We start from the raw sequence: 6,000 nt of genomic DNA, 5'->3' as shown, positions 1-6,000 counted from the left end.
GGCATGTCGGCTGCTATATGAAGAACTGTCCAGTAGGAAGCAAAGGACACAAAGGCTAAGCAGAGAGATGCAGCAGGCATCTGAGCCTGCACTACCCAATGAAAACCAGAAAGGGAGGAGCAGAGAAAAAATGAAGACAGCGAGAAAGGAAAAGGAGAAGAGGTCGGGGATTTCCAAGGAAATGGCTTTTCTTTTTCCACCCACAGCCTCCAGGGAAGAGCACATATCATTATCAACCTAGGATGACAACATTCAAAATAAAAGAGGCACCTGCCAGGTGACCATCTCTGCCGGGACTCGAACCCGGAACCTCTGGATTAGAAGTCCAGCGCGCTCGTCCATTGCGCCACAGAGACCTCACCACACACACAGCATCAGCACCAGAACTGAAAAAGCACATACCTTCTGCATCACCGAACCATCTCAGCATCCTGCTCTCTGAGCGGTGGGGGGACAGGGACAGCTGGAAAATCTGGAGTGGAGATCCACCAGCCGGCTCCTTCAAAGCTTTCCTCGATACCGTGGGTCCTAGGATTTTCAGAGGATTGGAGCAACGTGACAGTGGTCATTTTTCCAGTCCCAGAATCCCAAAGAGAGGAGGAAAGAGCAGGAGTTTTGCCTCTTCTTTCCCCTCCATCCCTAAGGGAGGGCAAGGGAAAGTCTCCCTATTCTCATGCAAATGAAGCAGAGCACACCCAGCCCGGCAGACGCGCGGAAGCCATCTCCCTCTCCACCCCCATTCCCTCGCTGTGGTTCCATCCCAGACCGGTTATGCTCAGACAGGGGCTGGGCTAAGCGGGGGATTCGGGAAAAACCCTGGATTCCAGGGACAAAGGAGCTGCTTCAGCAAGGAAACGCTGATCAGCGGCAGAGAGTGGCAGAAAGCTCAGCTCCAGGAGCTTGTCGAGTTCTCGGCTTTAGGAATTGTTATCTGTCAAGCCAAGAAGAGAAACCCGACCACAGGCTCTCAAAAGATGTTCCTTCCGCAACTCCACTAGAATTCTTAGGAATGGGAGTTGACAGAATAGTGTGTGTATGAGGGAGGGATACAGGGCGGGAGGGGGAGGTAGTGACTCTCTGATGAAGAAAGGTGGCCCTGTGGCATCACCTGCCCCCAATACCTGGCTCATTTCCTCCACCTTCCACAGCCCCAAGTCCCTGCCATTCTTTCTTCTGAGGGCTGTCTAATTCAGAGAAGCAGGATTTCTCAGGTTTCTGGGTTTGCTAGAGCCACCCTAATACAATTAACTTATCCACTCCCCATAGCCATATATTGAAAACCTCAGATCCACGAGCATTTTCTTCCTACTTTTAAAAGCCTCCCAGAGAAGAAAATTCCAAAAATCACTGATGGCCAGTTCTCTTGCATATCTAATGCAAGTCCTTCTTGCCTCACCTTGGCCTCATTGTCTCTTACCAGGTTCCCAGACACACAGTGATAGCTGACCACTCCACCCCTACTCAGAAGTTTACAGTAAATCAGACAGGAGCCTAACCTCTCCTCTTCCTCCCTGATCTGTCTCAAGAACCCATAGCTTTGAATACTGCCAGCAGATGCTAGGCATAACCCAGGCAGCCTCACCTATGAGCCCAGGTGGTGGGACAGTAAAGGTGCCCTTGACTCATGAAATGCTTGGGTTGGAAGGGCTTTGAGGGCCCGTCTCTCTCCAAAACCACGGCAGCACTGTGCATTCTCCTACCTAGTCCTATAGCCCCATCATGAGACCTGCAAAGGCAATGGCCAAGTGATTCATTCAGGTGCAAGCAGAAGGATAGAGCCTCCTGCAGCCAAGCTTGCCTCTCCCGGAAGCTCAGGACAGCGAAGACAATATGTGTATTATGACCTAAAGTAAGGAGGCAAAAAATAGGTCTTTCTTCACTCGTTGCCCCAGACAATTTCAAGGACTTCAAACAAGGAATGAAAACACCAGCCAGAGACCATGCTGCTCCACATGGCTCCTGACAAGAAGCAGGTCCAGGCCAATGTGGCTGTAAAGGAAGGATCAACCCCAGAAGTACAGGAAAGAGTCACTCTGGTGCAAGGAGAGGCAATGCTAAACTCGCGGGATGCTTCTCATCAAGCTGTGTGGATTTACACATGCACACACACACACCTCACACACACACACACACACACCTCACAACCTTTGCTTCAGCTCTTCACAGATACTATGCTACACCCAAGAAATGTGTCTTAGTCCCTTAACAATGCCCAAAGTTGTATGCCTCTTAGATCCTAGGCTCTCTACAACCTGAAGGCAGAAGCCCAATTCTCCAAGCAGCTTCATTCACAGGTATGCAGTTTTCTCAGTAAGTGTTGGAGACATCATAAAGAAGAACAAATAAAGACCTGGTCTCACCCTGTAAGAGCCCATAGATAAACTCCAGTGTGAAAGGACCCAGAGATATACAAGAAAAATGAAAGACTCAATGGATTGCCCACCAAATGTGGTGTCAAGTTTCCAAACCCAAACAAAGATCACAGCTCAGGAAGCACAAAATCCAGGGTCAATGACAAGCTGTCTGGATTATGGGTTTGGAGATAGTGAGCAAAGTAGTTAAGTTTTCTGATCTCTTATTTCCTCATTATAAGCAGGAGGCAATAATAGATGCTACAAGCAAAGACTACACAAGATTTTATGGGGCAAAGTGTTTGTCCCCTTCTCCCTCTAGTATGCAATTTCTAATTGTCAACTGTGTCTCCTGGGTCACTTCCTTCTCTTTCAATGACCTTCCTTCAATTTCCCCTCACGACCCCACAGAAATCTCTCCGTTTGACTAAAAAACATCTGCTGCCAACAAATCCTTCCAGAACACCTTATACTTACAGTCTGCATCAACAAAAATACTCTGGACATGATCTCTCTGACATCTCTTATTTTGCTTCAGCATCCATAAATCAAACAAGCTTCTAGACAGCGTGAGCAATATCTCATAACTAGGCCTTCAATTTCAAACTAAGAAGGCAAACAAATTAAGCTATGACTTTAACAGGGCAGGAGAGATGAGGTTAAACCTATCAAAGTGGTTGAAGACAGTACATCTTTTTCTTCTTTTAAACAAGGTGTATGTCATTCCTGTTTATGTAAACTCTTAAGAGGATAAGTACATTTCCCTTCCAAAAAATGTGCACTGATTTAATTCTCCAAAGATCTGTGACTCAAACATTACTCATGCCTCTAATTGAATACCATTCTATGACCCTACAGACAAGCTGGTGATGCTCATACATTATTTCATTCATAAAGTGTTGCTGGGATACATATGATAAATGCCAAAAAACATTTCTCTTTGGTCCAGAAACAAACAAAATTAAATCCCACATCCTACAGTGGTTTTGCAGCTTTTATGAAGGTGAATGTTCCAAGTAGCCCATATTTTAATTGCTAAGGGAGGACACTGGAATAAGACAGAGACATAGCTATTAGGGTAGTCCAGCTCTTAGACACTGAACTTTCATCTCTCAGCTCCTACAAGTCCCCCAAACTGTATCAAGCCTTATCTAGTACGGGTGCACATACCCTCTAGAAGTGGTTTCCATATAGCATCTTTCCAAGACCCAGCTACTGAGCTCCCTCTTACTGCAGGCACTCCTACATCACCCCTTCTCATCTCCTGCAAGCACCTCCTCAGAAGGCTGAAAAAGGTATTGTGCTTTGCCGTGTCAAACCCATGGTGCTAATCCTGCTGGGCAGACTCTCAGGGGAAGAGTTCATAACCCTTTACCCTTGAAAGAAGGGTAAAACAGCCACACCTATGATACAAAAGCCATTCTTTCCCAGATAATCTGACCCCATGGAATCCTGCCCCTGCCTCATCCTTCTATTCCTCTCATGCATCTTTATACCCATCACAATGAAGCACCTGTGTTTCCAATGCCTCCTATTTCCTTCCTTCTCTAATCCCGGAGCCTGGCTACACGTTGTTTGATCCCTCCCTATCCCTTTTCTTATCCTCTGAGGAAGTGGGATCATCCAGGCAATAACTAAACCTGAGAGTTAAGCAGAAGGAAGTTGCAGGCTGAATTTTCCTTTATTCATTGTGTACAATTTTGAGAAATCATCCAGGTCTATCCAAGCCCAAATGAGCTGTGCAAGGCTCTCACGACTTTCCAAAGCAGTCCCAGAACCAAACTATGTTCATAATTCACTGGACATCCAGAGCCAGTCATGGTCACAGTGGAGACCTCACAAGGATCAACCCCTACTCATGGAAGTCTAAGGATGGTTGCCAGGATTCCTTTCTCCTACCCCTGCCAGCATTCTCCAGGAAACATTCCAGAATTTTCTAGACAGTAAGTCTCCAATTATATGAATTCTCTCTTTGGCCAAGACAGATGAGGAAGCTAGTGATGTTTAATAAATGGAAGGGCAGCAGTGGCTGTGATATTCTCCCAGGTTTCTCTGAGAATTAGGGAAGTAACTTTCTACTTGACCAGAAACTTCCTGTTTAGAATAAGAACTCTCTAAATCTCTGTTCCTACCATCAATTCAACACACTTCTCTGGTTGTTCAGGTCACCAGTCCTGTTGTCTTACAGTAAGTTCCTCCTGACTACAGGAATTTCTCCTTCATAGGGATACATATACCAAAGTAATTTATTGCTTTAACATGTTAGAAAGATTTTCCTGTCAGCCCTGTTCACAGCTCACCTCACTTATAACCATTTGTAATCCCCATATTCTGCAGATAGCATTTCCTAATTCTTTCACCTTCTAGACACTCCCTATGGTGTTCAATTTCTTTGTTTTGCCCAAATTCCCCTTGTTTTCACCTGCCTTAGGACTCATTCACTCCAACCAAACATTCTTGTCTAAACTACTGTTTCTGGGGCTGAAGAGATGGCTCGGCAGTCTAAGCACCTGCCTGAAAAGTGTAAGGACCTGGGTTCCATTCTCAGTACCACATGCAGGACCAGACCTGGAACCCTGGACACATTATATGGGCCACAAAGACAAGGCATAGTGGCACACACCTGTAATCCCAGCACTGGGGAGGCTAAGACAGGAGGATCACTATGAGTCTGAGCTACAGAGTGAGACTCTGTACCAAATAAACAAAGAAATAAAAGATTAAAAAAAATTAAACAACTATTTTTGATCTTCACAGTCACAGACTATGGTCCTTTTCGATTTCTGCCCCTGCCCCTTAACCCTTGTTCTTCAGGCTTGTGAGTTTCCTAGGCACAGATTCTTTCCTTATACTGTACTGCTCTGACCCAGAGCTGTAGCCACCTCATCCCTTCATCCGCAGTCCTGCTTTTCCTTCTTCCAGATTTCATGCTCTGGATTTCTTAACTCCTCCTCTACCCTCTTAGTTCTGGTCCCCTCTCCATCTTAATTCTCCACTCTGTAGCACCTGTTCTGAATCACCTTCCACCGGTCTTGGGACACTGAATTCTTCCTACTTATCTGGAATGATTTCCTGCTTTCTCTTATGTTTGCCTCCAGATATGTTAGGCTCCTCCTGGATCTGCAGCACATCTGCATTTACTTCACTTCTTTGTCTAGCACTGTCTGTGCCTCCAGCTTCTGAGCTGGGAGGTCCTGAGTAGGACCCTGCTAATCCCATAGCATCGAGTCACCTGCTGGAAAACTGGGTCCTTACTCCTCATAGTCACCCTGGGCCCCTGGACCTTGAAAAGCCAGATACTGTAGAGTATGTGCATGTGGTAGCTGATACAATGTGAATCTGAGGGGTCCAAAGCTTAGCTGGATCAGCTCAGGCTTCATGCCCTAGGGCATGGAAGCCCAGCCCCAGAGTGACTGAGCATTTATAGGGAATAATATAAAGGGGTTAAGGAAGGCTTCTGCGCCCCCCTTCCTGGGAGGAATTCTTGTCTTTGTCATGCGACTTCACAGCCACAGAAGCTTGATCTTCACAGCCACACCACTTCAGAGAAACCCCAGTCTTCATGGTGGAGCTCCAGTCTTCATAATTAGCACGGAAGGGAGGGAGAGAGACTTGATAGGTGCAGCAGCTGCTGCTCTTTCTTCTGCTC

General features: G+C 46.3%; 1 non-coding gene across 1 annotated transcript; it reads right to left on the bottom strand.

The window, feature by feature from the left end:
• Positions 1-282: 282 nt before the first annotated feature.
• On the bottom strand, positions 283-356 carry Trnar-ucu. Its single transcript has one exon. It is a non-coding gene; the product is annotated as a tRNA-Arg (tRNA).
• Positions 357-6,000: the final 5,644 nt, after the last annotated feature.

The sequence above is a fragment of the Octodon degus genome, unplaced genomic scaffold (genome assembly GCF_000260255.1).
Source record: "Octodon degus isolate 3935 unplaced genomic scaffold, OctDeg1.0 scaffold00116, whole genome shotgun sequence".
In the NCBI taxonomy this organism is placed as follows: domain Eukaryota; kingdom Metazoa; phylum Chordata; class Mammalia; order Rodentia; family Octodontidae; genus Octodon; species Octodon degus.
The sequence above is the reverse complement of the archived record's forward strand: the minus strand, read 5'-3'. Positions and strand labels throughout refer to the sequence as shown.